This window comes from Pelodiscus sinensis, chromosome 2 (genome assembly GCF_052426305.1).
Source record: "Pelodiscus sinensis isolate ZL-2025 chromosome 2, ASM5242630v1, whole genome shotgun sequence".
NCBI classification, from domain to species: Eukaryota; Metazoa; Chordata; order Testudines; family Trionychidae; genus Pelodiscus; species Pelodiscus sinensis.
The window spans coordinates 234,902,366-234,916,521 of NC_143053.1; the positions used below are offsets into that span (position 1 = coordinate 234,902,366).

At 45.1% G+C, this 14,156-nt stretch overlaps 1 protein-coding gene across 11 annotated transcripts in view; it reads left to right on the plus strand.

Moving 5' to 3' along the window:
- The window catches only part of CCNY (cyclin Y), a 174,303-nt gene that overhangs the window by 57,123 nt on the left and 103,024 nt on the right, over window positions 1-14,156 (plus strand). Inside the window, exons 2-5 of one of the 11 annotated variants that reach the window (XM_075922696.2) lie at window positions 3,002-3,078; window positions 3,211-3,313; window positions 9,498-9,701; window positions 12,006-12,126. The exons of 3 other annotated variants lie outside the window; for them this stretch is intronic. The gene's annotated coding sequence lies outside the window, so the exon portion shown is untranslated. The remainder of the gene's footprint in view (window positions 1-3,001; window positions 3,079-3,210; window positions 3,314-9,497; window positions 9,702-12,005; window positions 12,127-14,156) is intronic. 7 more of the 11 variants (XM_075922695.2, XM_075922701.2, XM_075922699.2 and 4 more) reach the window with 7 other exon arrangements.

Genomic DNA, 14,156 nt, shown 5'->3' on the forward strand with positions numbered 1-14,156 from the left:
AAAATAAAAACTTGATTTCAAGTGAGATCGCTTAGCTGCCTCTTCAGCCCATATCTTATTGCAAGGCAGTTAGTTTTTCTTTCTGTTTCAGAGCAAACATCATCCTTTAGCTCTCTGTGACCCATGCAATAGCAATGGTGTGGGAGTTGTAGTTGTGGTTGGATGATTCATTGATGGTACAGTAATTCCTCATTTAACATGTGTCCGCTTAACACGTTTTCACGATAGTACGATTTTTTTTTTTAGGGAACGTTTTTTGAATTATACGACTGTCCCTGGAATAACAAGATTTCCCCAGCCAGCCCGTTGCCAGCGGCTGTGCGGGGCTTTGCCCGCCTCCCTGCAAAGCGGCAGAGGGTTCGCCGCTCGCTGTGCTGTTCCCTGCTGACTCCCCCTTGCCGGACACCTTGCCCCCTCTACTCCGCCCCCACTTGCAGGCTGGTGGCTGGGTTTCCTCAGCCGGCCCATTGCCGGCCACTGCATGGGGCTTCCCCCGCCTCCCTGCAAAGCAGCGGAGGGTTCGCCGCTTGTTGCGCCGTTCCCCGGCGACCTCCCCTCACCGGATGCAGTGCGGGTCTCGGCAGACCCGTCATAGGGGCATGCTCCCAACCCAATCCTCTTCCCCTCCCCTCTCCTCCCCTTCCCTCCTATCCCATCCCCTTCCCTTCCACAGAGCCAAACACCTCCCCTCCTTGCTGTAATCGAGTCCCCTTTGTCCCCCATCCTTATGTCCTGGTCCCAACAGACAACACTGCTTGATACGCAACCCCCACCTTTTCCATTATTTGCATTGGGAAAATTGACCCCACAAAACACGTTTTCACTTTACATGATCACTTTCTAAAACACATCTATAGTGTTAAATGAGGAATTACTGTAATGTGTGAATGTTGTCTACACCACAACTTCCACCATTGCTATCACTGTTGTAACTACTCTGGTGATGAGATATGGCTACTTAGGCCATGCCCTCATCTAACATACTTATGTGAAACTGGACAATAACAAGAATAAATGCTCAGTTTGAAATATAGTGATGTTTAAATGGATGGGGGAGGGGAGTTAAAAGCAGCTTTAGGTGCTCACTTTGCTCCTAAGTCCCTAGAAAATATTAGGGAATTTAGAGTTAGTTTCCTATTTTTTTTAAATAAAATGCTTATTTTCCTTTCCTTGCATGAGAGATCAACACAAACAAGGGAAACAGAATTGAGGGAGAACTGGAAACTGATTATGCACAGAGAATTGTCAAATGCACAAGATAAACCAACTAGAACAAAGAGATATTTGTTGTCTGATTATTCCTTAAATCTACTTTTATTACAAGTCTTTTTTGTTAACTGTTTCTTTTAAACTTTTACTCAAATAAGTAAAATGATGTTTGAGCCAAAAAAACAAAATTTACTCATCAAATTACAAGACAATACAAAATAAAGATTATTTTGGCTTCTGAGTACACAGTTTTGAGTAGCTGCTTAAGAACATTATTTAGCTAACAAGAATGTGGCTTTAGTAGGGTGTGACGAATGCGCTTTACAAGTTTCCAAAATAAATAATCAGTACAAAGTGAACAGCTGCGGTGCTTTTATAATGAGTTTTTAGGACTTCTGAAAATATTTGTTATAACCACTCTGAAAAATGAAGTAAACTATTGAACAGGCAGAGTACAATGATTGCCAAGGCTAGCTTTCCTCTTTATCCTTCCAATCCTAGACCTGGAAAGACTACCTCCAACTCTAGGAAAGGTAGTTGGGCTCTATTGGCCATTTTGTGTTGTGGATGCTGGTGGTTCTTGTAAGTTTGGTCTCCGGTGAAATGACTGATGCCATGAGCAGTGCTGACACCTCCAACTCATTTCACCTTCAAGGCTGTCTAGCAGCTGTTAAAGGCAAGCAACTCTTGAACATTACCAGCCTATTTCATGTGCAGGTAAGGGACCTAGAGTCCAAAGGCTTTGTCTCCACCTGTGGACAGTGCCAGATTCACTCTAGCAGAAGAGGTAACATTGCTACTAGACCAACTTATTTGCTAGGGTGACTTGCCAAAAATGAATTCAAGATGCTTTGCAGGAGTATATAAGGCCATCTCTGTCTTACACATCTGTTCCCTTTTTCCTCTTCATATGGGGCTTTTAAACATACAGAGATTCTGATAAGTGCACCTTATGTGGCTGATTGTTTATTTCAAGTACTTCTCTGTTTTTAAGAAATGAGCTCACAGCCAGAGGGGACTGAGTATGTCACACATGCATGTAATTACAAAGAAATCCAGCTTTTCAGATCTGTTTCATCGGCAGGTTGTCCAGTGGGAAGTTGTATTTTAGCAGCATTTTGGAGAGTGGATTTTTTTTTTTAAATTTCCAGATGGTGAAAAGTGTGATACAATTCAGTGCAGAAACTGTTAAAGTAACAGTGAAATTGTGTGGTTGTGGTAAGTCAGGAAAAGGCAAAAGTGAAGCCTCCTGCAATGCTATTAATTTGGCATTGTTGGTGCAGGAGTATCATTTTGTTTTCTGATTTTTCTTTTTAAATGTTTCTCTTTTCATTTTGTTATTTCTCCTTGGGTTTTATTAGCATAAATTTGTGCAGTATGAACAAGTTACAGCTTCCGTATGACCAGCAAGCAAATGGTCAGTAGCACTTTATAGACTAACAAAACATGTAGATGGTATCATGAGCTTTCGTGGGCACAGCCCAGTTCTTCAGATAACCAGAGTTATGATTAGAGGGTAAGGAGACTTGAAATAAATAGGAGAAGGGAGGGGAAGTCAAGAAAGATGTTCTGTCTCTCTTCTCCCCCCCCCCCCCCACCTCTATGCATAAAGTATCAGGAGAAAGGGTGCTAAACCTGAGTAGATAGAGATCAAAGTCACTGAATGGATAAGGCAGGAAGAATACCATTCAGAAAGTAGTTAGGACCTTCATTGATAAAGGTTCCACCACCCCATATCTTGATTAAGTCCATAATTAATTGAATTGAATTTGCATATGTATTGTGATTCCAGGCTTTCCCTGTGGATTTGGCTTGAGGAACTGGCCTGTGACAAGACCACCACCTTCGGATCTGTGAGATGACGGTTAGGTAGTCTTAATGAGTTTTGAGTATTTATGTATTCTTTTTTTTTTTTTTTTTTTTTTTTTTTTTTTGGGTGGGGGGGGGAGGAAGAGAAAGAGACTGTACTTAATGATACTATCAGTCAATTTTTTCACCTAGGCTCTGGAGTTCATGTATCAATAAGGAGACTTGGGTGCAGGAGAGAAATGTCTTAGACTTCTGTTGCTGCTGTCATCTGGCTGTAAACACAGTTATTTCAAGGGTAAGATGCAGATTAAGACAGCAGTGTGTGGGTTTTCCCCTGTGATATATCAGCTCTGTCTTTCCAGTGGAAATAGAAGCTTGTATAAGCAAGCTTGGAACAAAACTAAGAACATCCTCTCTTTCAGCACTGTTTCCCTCTCCTTTCCTCCCCTCTCCATTTAGTGAAGGCAAGGCAGGGTTTTATTTTTCCTTTGTAAAATTGTGCAGTGTACTTAATGATACTGTGGAAGAAAACATTGTCCTCACTCTGAGTTTATAAGCAACAAGTAGCCAGAGGCAGTTTTATTATGAGCTGCAGCAAGGGAAAAACTGGTTCGGACAGGGGGGAAGTCCCCCCCCCCCAGGCAGATCTTCGAATACAAGCAATTATGAAGCAGTTTATATACTATTAGATATAATAACAATAATAATTAGTCTCCTTCCCATTACAAACACCAATGGCTAACAGTTATTTAGTTCCACCCAGATGCTCCTTATCTCAAGGTCCCTACCAGAGTCAGCATTCTATCCTTATCTCCGTATGGAGGCGAGAGGCGAAGGCAGCGTCTAATTACAGATCTCGCGTTGTCAGGCCACAGACTTAGCCTGACTCTTGCTCTCTTGTTAACAAGACCAAGATGGCTGCATACAAATTCCCTTATTCCCATTTCCTGCCTCCACAATTTGTGGTATCTTTAATATAATGATGCCTAACCTATGACCAGTGGGCCACATGTGGCCTATGAAGGCGGTGTTCTGAGGCGAAATGTGTTTGATTGCACATGTTAAATCCATTCTTTGAATTGTGTTCTGCACCTTTTAAATTGAAGAATTTGAGTCATCTTGTTGCTGCAGGGAAGAGTGACGGGTGCTATCAATCACTGCTTCCCCTGCAGCCCCAGGAATCAGTCTTGGTCTGAGCTGGGAGCACTTCTCAGGCTCATCTGCTCAACTGCACCCCCGCTGGCAACCTGCTGCAGTGCAGAGGGTAGAGTGTGTTCTTCCAAGCTGTAGATGCCTCACAGAAATTGGCTCATCTGCCTATGCCTGAGCCTAGGGGAAGTTGTTAAAGTTTTGATTGTGGCCCCTTGGACTTGCTGAAATATGTTCCACCCTAGAGCCTGAACTTTTCAGTCTAATACTTACTGTCCCTGCAACAGCCTGTAGGCAGCAGCTGCTCTTTCGGGGCAAAGGCAGAAAGATTCTGATGTTTGAAAGGGCACAGGGCTTAATTAGGTTCTGCTAAAATCTTAGCTCATGCTCAGAAACAGCTATAAAAATCATGTTTTAATGATAACACCTAGAAACCTGTTGGAGAACATTTTAACGTGCTGGGCACTCATTAATGGATTTAAAGGTGGCTGTTCTCTTACAAAACAATTTCAGGAATTCACTAGAAAGAATCTGCGGAACTAGCCTTCATATGCAAATTTAATACTATGTCGCACAGCATAAACAAAGACATGAACTGAATGGGCCATTATTTTCAACACCCAAATGACACCAAAAGCTAAGTATCAGGCACTTACAGCCTACTCTATTAGTCTCATTTAGCACTTTAATTGACCATTTTTTCCCTTTCTTTCTCCTCCCTTTCTTTCTACTCCCATTTTTTCTGATATAGATTTCAAACTCTGTGCCCCTTGCTCCATATTTCTCATCTGAAGAAGTGGGTTGTGTCCATAAAAGCTCTTGATGCTATTTTTTTTTTGTTAGTCTGTAGGGTGCTACAGGACCATTTTTGTTTTTTACATTTTTTTTTAAATTACAGACTAACACGATTATCACTCTGAGATGTTTTAATAAGTGCTTAAACAAATTTCTCTCTTACCTAGCAAAATTTAATTTCTAACTAAGACAGGCTTTTGTGTAGCTGGCCATATTTTTTGTGTGTGAAGTGTGTGTGCAATCTAAATGAGATGCCCTTTCTTGCAATTGTTCAGAGTTCTGCATTGCAAATTTTGGTTTTCTTTTGGTTAGGTAATTGACTGCTTAGAAGTGGTTGGATGATTTTAAAAAACCCCTAAAGAACCCCTTTCTCCCCAACCTAAGAGGTTAGGAATTGCCTTAAAGATTTTTTTTTGAGTAGTTAGTAATAAACAGAAGTAAATTTCCTACATAGATATATCTGGAATCTGCTCTCACTATTGATGTGGTTTTGCTCTTACAATAATTGTTCGCGTAAAAAGCAAATGGAGATAATTTTTCTGGTGTTTGTATACGATATATATGATAACTTGATTTTATTCCATGAATATGGTTCTTCAGTTCCATAATAAAACACACGTCCTCACTGAAGCAGCATTACTATCAGAAACAGATTATAGTCTTGATGTTTTTTCTAGTAAACTACATAACCAGGTGGAGTGTAATATTTGCTTACCGTATTTTCCGGCGTATAGGGCGACTGGGTGTATAAGACGACCCCCTATCTTTTTAATTAAAAGATAGGGTTTCATCTTATACCCCAGCGCCCCTCCGCCTCCTTTGCTCCCGGTGTCCCTGGTCTGCTGGAGATGGTCCCCAGCAGACCAGAGGCACCGGGAGCAAAGCCGCCAGGAGCGCCTGGGCTGCCCCCCCTCCCCCCCCGCCGGAGCCCCTCCGCGGCTTTGAAAGCCTCGGGGGAAGCCGGCGGGGGGGCATCCCATGCGCGCCTGGGATGCCCCCCCGCCGGCTTCCCCCGAGGCTTTCAATGCCGCGGAGGGGCTCCGGCGGGGGGGGGCAGCCCATGTGCGCCTGGGATGCCCCCCCGCCGGCTTCCCCCGAGGCTTTCAATGCCGCGGAGGGGCTCCGGCGGGGGGGGGCAGCCCATGTGCGCCTGGGATGCCCCCCCGCCGGCTTCCCCCGAGGCTTTCAATGCCGCGGAGGGGCTCCGGCGGGGGGGCAGCCCATGCGCGCCTGGGATGCCCCCCCGCCGGCTTCCCCCGAGGCTTTCAAAGCCACGGAGGGGCTCCGGCGGGGGGGGGCAGCCCATGTGCGCCCGGGATGCCCCCCCGCCGGCTTCCCCCGAGGCTTTCAATGCCGCGGAGGGGCTCCGGCGGGGGGGCAGCCCATGCGCGTCTGGGATGCCCCCCCGCCGGCTTCCCCCGAGGCTTTCAAAGCCGCGGAGGGGCTCCGGCGGGGGGGGCAGCCCATGCGCGCCTGGGATGCCCCCCCGCCGGCTTCCCCCGAGGCTTTCAAAGCCGCGGAGGGGCTCCGGCGGGGGGGGCAGCCCATGTGCGCCTGGGATGCCCCCCCGCCGGCTTCCCCCGAGGCTTTCAATGCCGCGGAGGGGCTCCGGCGGCGGGGCATCCGGTGTACAAGACGACCCCCGATTTTTGGGGGATGTTTTTTAACATCAGAGGTCGTCTTGTACGCCGGAATATACGGTATGTTGTTTCTTCATTTATTGGTAATGGTGTAAATCTGCCACCTTCACTGATATTGAGTTATTCCTTCTTTCCCTGATCATTCCCATTTGTCTTAATAAGATTGTTTAACAGGATTGTTTGTGTCATGAGGTGGTTCTTCCACTTCATTCTATTAAGAGGTTGATCATAAGGCATTTTCCAATATATATTTCTCAAATAACTCTCTTGTGGCTATACAGATTTATTATTATTATTATTATTATTATTATTATTAATAACACATTTCTGTAATGCATTTTTCACTGCTCAACCCATTACAGAATTTAAAAACCAGCATACCAAATGAAGATCTCCATTCCAGTAGCTGTCAGAATCAGCTATTCTTCAGCGGGAGGTTACCAGCCACTGTAACAGCACTAGTATCACTATGCAATAGTTCAGGGATGCGGTTGAAGTCAGATTGAACTTTTAAAGATGCAGAGTAAAATTACCTGGATGGAATGTGACCAGAGCACTAAGCCAGATCCCCTTCTTGTACACTTGCGTTGAATTTTTCTGCAGAAGTAGCAGTACAGGCAGTCCCTGGGTTACGTCAGTCCGACTTAAGTTGGACCCCTAGTTATGAACTGGGGGGGGTGCAGCTAGTGCGGGGTGCCTCCCCCACTGTCGCCACCTCCGGCAGTGCAGGAGGCACTTCCCCCCCCCCCCCCAGGAGACTAGGGAGACACAGAGCTAGCGCCCCCTCCCCCCCAGCAGACCAGGGAGACGCGGAGCGGCTTTTCTCGCCGTGGAGGACGCGGGCGGCGGGACCGCCGAGACGCACCGCGGTCCTGCTGCCCGCGTCCTCCGCAGTGAGAAAAGCCACTCCACGTCTCCCTGGTCTGCTGGGGGGGGGGGGGGGGGAGGGCGCAGCTAATGCCTCCCCCCCCCCCCCCCCCAGCAGGCCAGGCTTTTCTCGCCACGGAGGACGCGGGCGGCAGGACAGCGCCGCGGAGGACGCGGGCGGCGGGACGGCGCTGCGTCTCGGCAGTCCTGCCACCCGCGTCCTCCGCGGCGAGAAAAGCTGCTCCGCGTCTCCCTGGTCTGCTGGGGGGGAGGGGCACAGCTAGTGTGCCTCTTCCCCCCCCCCCCCCCCCCCAAGCAGACTAGGCTTTTCTCGCCGACGCCTGGGGTAGAGCAGCTGGGGGGCTGCCGGGTTGGTCCCACAACGTCGAGGTGCGGCGCTACTGGACCAACCCAGCAGCACCCCAGCTGCTCTGCCCCAGGCGTCCCCGATTCAGCCGCTGCTGGTCAGTTTCAACAGTTGCTGAATCTGGACGCCAGTTCCGACTTACATACAAATTCAACTTAAGAACAAACCTACAGTCCCTATCTTGTACGTAACCCGGGGACTGCCTGTATTGGAAAGAAGCTTCATTTTGAAGACTGTATTTGTGATGTGAAAGTCCCTTCAGTGCTGCTATTGCAAAGAGATGGCTTTGTAAACAGTGTTCTACTTCCTTACCTCTGATGGTCAAAGCCAATGTGACTTCTCCAATCAAGTCAGTTTCTGTTAATCTCCTTTGTGCCACTTCAGGCCTAGGTCACTTAGGCGATTGGTCTTATGCACCTATGTTTGTATACATCTTTTAAAGGGATGTTGCATGAAAAGCCAGAACATAAATGAATTGTTTTGCCCTATCAGTGCTTCCATATGGAATGTCATACGTTTCCTGAACATCCAGGAGCTAGAACTGTTGATAGTTGACTGGGAAGGAGGAGAATAGAGTGAAATCAGACATATGTCTTTGTCAGACTACGGACCAGTTGACACTACACAGGCTTAGCCAATACAGCTGTACTGGTATAGCTATGGCTACAGATTCTCCTAGTGTAGTCACAGTGTACGCTAAGAAGTTTTTTCTATAGGCGTAGTAACACCATCTTCCTAAACCACACTAACTATGCCAAATAGGGATGTAATTGAGTAGTCGACTATCTGATAAGCTTATGCTTATTGGGTAGTTGAGTCTGTATTAGTAGCAGCAAAGAGGGAGGGAAGTAGGTGCCAGTGCTGGGGGGAGCCAGCTTAAAAGCTAGTTCCTCCCCAGCACTGTCTCTGCTGTGCTGCTTGCCTTTCCCTCCCCCATGCTGCTGTCTCTATCAGAGATTGGAGCAGCCTCTGTGGATGGGGCTGTTGCGTGGCAGCAGCCCCTATCCTGGATGCAGTACAAGCTGGGTCTGAGCAAGCCCGGCTTGGTCCTGGCTTATGCTGGATCTGGGACCACTGTGGCTCTGCATTTTAAATGTAGTAAGAACCAGGCTGGCTCCCAGACCAGGTGCCAGCTGAGTCTGAGCGTCTTCCCTTATCGATTAATTGTGTAGTTGATACAAATTGTATTGACTATACAGAATAGTGATAGAGATGCAGCTGTGTTAGTCTGGTGTAGCTGAAACAAAAGACAGGACTATGTAGCACTTTAAAGACTAACAAGATGGTTTATTAGGTGATGAGCTCTCGTGAGCCAGACCCACTTCCTCTGACCAAGTGGGTCTGGCCCATGAAAGAAAGCCCATCACCTAATAAACCATCTTGTTAGTCTTTAAAGTGCTACATAGTCCTGTTTTTTGTATTGACTATACAATTAGCCAGTTACTCGTCTCTTAGCTTCTGTCAGCATTAAGAATGTTTTCTTCTGTCCGCCCAGTTGCATTGCTATCGGGACTTTTGCTGGCTTCACTGTTGGCTAAGGGTATGTGATTGTGTTTCTTTTAAACACCCCTGCTAGACATAGCTCTCTCTACACTTTGTAGTATACACCTGGCATCGATAATGCTGCCATGTACTATTACTGTTGTCATGTTTTATCTCAGGCCATGTCTTCACTTAGGGGAAGATTGTTGCAACTGCGATGGATTTTCTGGTATTAGATTTAGCAGGTCTAATTAAGACCCACTAAATCGAACTCAGTGTGAACTCTCCTTGGCGGCCTGTATTCCTACACTCGTGCGGAGTAAGAGATTCATTTGCTCCCATTGACCTCCCACCATGGTGATGGTGAAGAAACTTGAATCAAGGTACGTTGATTCCAGCCACATAATCAACATAGCTAGAGTTGCAAATCATGGTTCAACCTTCTCTTGTAGTGTAGACCTGGCCTTGGAGGTAATGTTGCAGTGGTGGGCAAAACAGTTTAATCCTCTCTGTCAATCTGTATTTAAAATCAGCCCATCTACAAGTGGGTGCAACTCCACTGCAGTCAGTGGAATTATCCTGCTTCAGTTAAGGGCTGAATAGGACTCCTAATCCAGTGGTGCTCAACCTTTTTTAATTCACGATTCCCAGGGGGGACAAAATGTTCTGGGGGGGGGGGGGGGAAGCCACGCGGGGAACATTTTGTTGCGGCTCCTTCAATTTAAAGCGCCAATCTGCTCCCCCTGCCATGTGTACGTTGAGCACTGAGCAGGAAAAACAAAATGGTGGCCAGTGACTCCTCACTGCCTGTGCACCGCTGTCCTAATCTATACAGTCAGTTAGGTACGTGGGAGTCCTTGAAATGAGATGTGCTATAAAAAGATCAAAGTGCATCTGCTTTATAAAAAGAACATGCTTGTCTATACATTAAGCTATTGGTTAAAAACTCCTTCATATAGATTAGTTGTTTATCATTGTTACCTTCTTGTTAAAGCCCTGCAAATCCACTGGTATCTGCGGGTATCCACATTTACTGATGTTGATGCAGGTATCTGCAGCTCATTTTTGTGGATATGGATGCGGTTACAGTTTTTATATCTAGAACCCTGCACATTTGTGGATATCCTCTTTATATCCACCGCTGTCAGCATCTTTCTGGCTCATTTTTGTGGCTACAGGTGCAGATACAAATTCTGTTTTCCTACAGGGCTGTACTACTTGGAGCTCCAAGAATATAAAACTGTGTAGATAATCCATTTTGCTATATTGAGATGCAAATCGGGCTTTTTAACCAGATAACGTAAAACTTGGGGTATGTTGACATTAAAAAGCATGGAAACTTTTCTGTGAAACCTAAATTCTTTATGAAAAGTAAATTGAGGTGGCTACGTATGCTTGCTGACTTTCTATAGGCCTATACTTTCTCCTGTAAAAGGTTTTATTGTTAAACCTACAACTTTTCCTCCATGTTTCTCAAATGGGCTCATCAAACCTTTTATGGAACTGAAAGTGATTGGTTTTCATGTTGTGCATGGTTGAGACTATTTCACTCTCAGCTGAATCTTAATCTGAATTTTTATCTATGACAGAGAAACTAAACTGCAGCTCTACAGAGTATACATTTTAATTAATTTTTCCTTCCTAAATAAGTATGACAAATTTTCCAGGTAACAAGCTTTACTATTGTTCAAAACTGGATGCTGATGCTCGAGGATCTTTTTTTGTAATCTGGATCATTTTTCGTCATTGCATAATTATTGGTTTAAACCAGGGGTCACCAACTAGTAGATTGAGGTCTACTGGTAGATCTTGGAGCCGCTGACAGGTGATCTTGACTAGTTTGGCCAAGAGGCTGTCAAATGCTGGCATTTCAACTGCCGCTCCACCCCCTGCTGTGCACCTCCTGCCCTCAGAGCTGTCCTGCCCTCCCATCTGCTTGCTGTGCAGAGCAGGGAAGGAAAAGGAGAGGGCACTGATATCAGGGTGCCTGCTCTCTCACCCTGTAGTCTATCTCCACAGAACGGAGGAGGGCACTACGGGGCTTGGGATGGAGAGAGTTTGCTGGCTGCTCAGTGTCCAGCTGGAGCCTGCATCCTGAACCCCTTCCCCAGTCATAAATCCTCTCCTGCACCCCAAGCCCCTGCCCTAGTCCTGAGTTTCCCCCTATAAACTCCCTTACAGAGTCTGTACCCTGAACCCCCTCCTGGATCCCAACTCCCTGCCCCAGGCTCAGCTCAGAGCCCCTCACACTCTAAATCCCTTAATGCAAGACCAGAGCCTGCATCCCAACCCTCTGCCCCTGCCTAATGAAAGGGAGGAAGGAAGGAGGAGAGAGAGAACGAGGGAGAATGGAGTGAGCAGGGACAGGGCCTTGGAGAAGGGGCACAGAGGATGCCTGGCAAGGGTATTTGGGTTTGAGGTAAATCCCTGGATTGCACTTAAATTCAGAAAAAGTCATCTAGTGTTTAAAAAGGGTGGCGATCGCTGGTTTAAACAATAGAAGAGTCAAATGATGGTGAACTGATATTTTCTTTCATTCTAGAATGCTTTGCTGCTTAATTTCTCAAGAAAAATGTTTGAAAAGTCTGTATCAAGATAAAAATTGCATATTGAAAATTATCTTGACCTACTTTAATGTAGTTTTTAGATTATGAATATTGAAACAAAAAATCATTTTCTCACTTCAGCATTTTGCATGTGTTGGAGAAGGAAGCAATACTGATCAGTTTCATGTCTTTAAGTGGTCTGTTTCCAGTTAGTTTCATTATCTGGCTTTTGTACAGCATCTTGCAAAATACACTGGGCTGAGTAAGTATTTATTTTACGTGACTCTCAAAACTGGGTGTGGGTGGGTGGATGGATGGAATGGATGCGTAGGTTTGGTGCCTTGAATAGCAAAACCCTAGTGCTATTGTGTTTGGTTTCACAGGACTGCAAGTAGATGCATCAGAATTAGTTTTTTCTTTTTCTTTTAATAAAACTTGTAGTAAAACTTTTTTGAAAGGGAAAAGATATAGTACTGATCTGAACTTCTAGTAAAAACAAGTTGTTGGGTCTTAAACTGCTAATTTCTATATGTAGGCACCTAATATAGTGGTTGTCAACCTTTTTTCATTTGTGGATTGCTAAATAATTTAGAATAGAGGCAATCTTAGATCGGTATCTGCAGATTCTCAGGTGTCTGCAGGCTTCAGATAGAAAACAACTTTCAATCCTGTTACAGAATACTAGAACAGGAAGGAACCTCGAAAGGTCATCAAGTCCTTCCCCCTGCCCTCGTGGCAGGACCAAGCACCATCTAGATCATTCCTATTGGATGTCTATCCAAACTGCTTTTAAATATCTCCAGCGATGGAGATTCTACAACTTCTCTAGGCAATTTATTCTAGTGTTTGACCACTCTGACAGGAACTTTTTCCTAATATCCAACCTAAACCTCCCTTGCTGCAATTTAAGCCCATTGCCGCTTCTCTTATCCTCCAAGGCCCAGGAGAAAAATATTTCTCCCTCCTCCTTGTGACCGTTTTAGATGTAAAGAGATGGATACATACAAATTGATCGGCGAATCTGGGATTGCAGAGTGTTTATTTCTTGCTCTGCCAGTGTTATTAAAAGCGTTAGCTTTAGGAGACAAAGAAATGAGCTGTACAGTAGTGAATGTTTTGCAGTATTTCTGTTTGAATGTCCTGTGTACAGAATTGTGCATTGGGTCTGAACCAGTATGTGCTATCACACATTTCGGTTGTTCTGTTTGGCCTTGGCATTAGGCGGGGAGGGGTGTGCTGCATTGTGGAGTAATGTTTTTCCTTCTCCAGCTTGTCCCCAGGGAAAGGTGTGCCTATTGTGAGTTTCCTATGATTACTTCCTTTAAATTATTGTGAAGTGTTGTGGGCTGCTGATAGCTGTGCCATTTTAGAGCTGTTCCTTCACAATGACTAAACTCTGCAAATCTGATTTTTAACTTTTGTCTACATACACTGAGTTCTCTTGATAAATTAACATTTGAGTTGTAATGTTTTTTGGTGGTGTCATGGCTGTAATTTGTGCTTCCTGACTAGCACCGCTGCAGCTCTGTTTCAGTAGAGGCTATCTGATTTAGCAAGTACTAATGCTGGCAAAATAACTTTCAGTTTCTCTTAGCTTTCAGTCTTTATTCAGACAAATCCACACACTATCTCAGTTGTCGAAACTTGCTTGAGGCTTGGTGTGAAATCATCTTAGCTTCCTTCAGCGAAATGTCTCCAGATATTGCCCTGAAGGTACAGGTCTATGAGCATCCCCAAACAAAGCTCTGTTTTCTGTGGCTTTTCTATACTCAGACTCCCTGTTGTTTCTGCTATTGGTAAAATGGTGTTATGCTTGACCCTGATCTTCTCCTCTCATGCTTCTCTTCTGTGTGAGGAATTTTGTGCAGGCACATTTGGAAGACCCCATCTAGGCTTCGCTGTCAGCCAAGAGCTATAGAAATCCTTCTTTGGAGTATCCCTGAAATTGCTTTACAAAAAGGCTCTTTCTGACTAAAGCCTGGTTTGTTTTCTCCCTTTTCTATCCAGTCTGGAATGTATTTGCCTTTTGCCTTTCTGTGCTGAAAAACATTTTAAGCCTACTCTAATATCAGTAGACAGTTCAGAGGATTAAATAAGTTCCCTCCTACCTTCAGTGGTTCTCTTGGCCTTATTTTCTCTAATTTTCCAATTTTACTCTTGTAGTCTGTTCCCTCTGGTTTATTATTCTGTCTCAAGCGCTAGTTACAGAGAGAAATCTGCTTTTGGAATAACTTTTGGCTTTTATCTTTGTAGAGAAGCATGTTTTCATAGAATCATAGAATACTAGGACTA